Source organism: Taudactylus pleione, unplaced genomic scaffold (assembly GCF_031769625.1).
Source record: "Taudactylus pleione unplaced genomic scaffold, aTauple2 ptg000127l, whole genome shotgun sequence".
NCBI lineage: Eukaryota > Metazoa > Chordata > Amphibia > Anura > Myobatrachidae > Taudactylus > Taudactylus pleione.
The window spans coordinates 13,014,129-13,015,241 of NW_028284529.1; the positions used below are offsets into that span (position 1 = coordinate 13,014,129).

The following is a 1,113-nucleotide window of genomic DNA, read 5'->3' on the forward strand; positions in this document are numbered from 1 at the left end:
ATATATATATATATGTGTATATATATATATATATAAATTAGTTAAGAACAGTATGTAAAAAATCAGGAAATTATCATTCTTCACTCAAAAGTATTTTTTCTTCACTCAAAAAATGTTTTTCACTCAAAAAAAACCCTTTTTCTTCACTCAAAACAAAAAAATGTTTTTTAATCCAGGCTTATATGGAGTATGGCTATTCTTATTACTTGAATTTGGCTAAAAAGTCTCAGTTCTAAAACTGTTTTCTTTAATCTTGGAACATGCTTCTTACTTCATATCTTTATTCTGATTTTTTTACCATGGGATTCAAGGGATTATGCTTAACAGTGCATTTTGCTTATAACTACAGTACCCAGTATTCCCTGGAGGTCTCCCATCCAAGTACTAACCGGGCCCATTTGAATTTAACTTCCAAGAGCAGATGAGATTGGGTGTTTGAAAAATGGTTTCACTGTAGGAAAATAACTTCTACAGTAGCATATCCCATATCCCATGGACACTCAGTCGGAATCATCAATCTTATATAAAAGGTGCAATTTCATAGTTATCGTTGAATCTGAGTGGTGCCAATGTTCTGAATTCAAAACTCCAATACATCTCCCTTTTAGATAACTTTTTTGCCAAGTCTCCTCCTCTTTCTCCCAAGAGCACCTGTTCAATAGGTTTAAATGTGAGATCCTATGGATTAGAGTTGTGGTGAAGTAAAAAATGTTTTGACACGGCATGACCCTCCAGTTTATTCCGGATATTCCTTATATGTTCTTGAATACAAGGAGGGGCTCTAGACTGCACACCCTAATAGTAATGAAAGGTGCTATCATGCTGAGATTTCAAAGTGGCATATACAAAAAACAGAGTTGCAGATGCACTATGCGATCATTACTGTACACATATAAATTTATAATATAGAATTTCAGAGGTAGTTTGCATATCAATGGCCACTGATACGGGCCTGCCCACCAGCGTCAAGGTCACCTCATTTAGCAGGTCCCTAACACTCTGGGGTTCACATCTGGGACGCAGAGCACCCCAAAAGTCAGCTCAGCCAAAGACGTCCCCAGGGCATCACTCGAAAAAAAGGATGACAGTGAAGTGTTAAAGTATCTGGTATGT

General features: G+C 36.7%; 1 pseudogene; it reads right to left on the reverse strand.

Moving 5' to 3' along the window:
• Window positions 1-340: 340 nt before the first annotated feature.
• Window positions 341-459, reverse strand: LOC148523834 (5S ribosomal RNA; annotated as a pseudogene).
• Window positions 460-1,113: the final 654 nt, after the last annotated feature.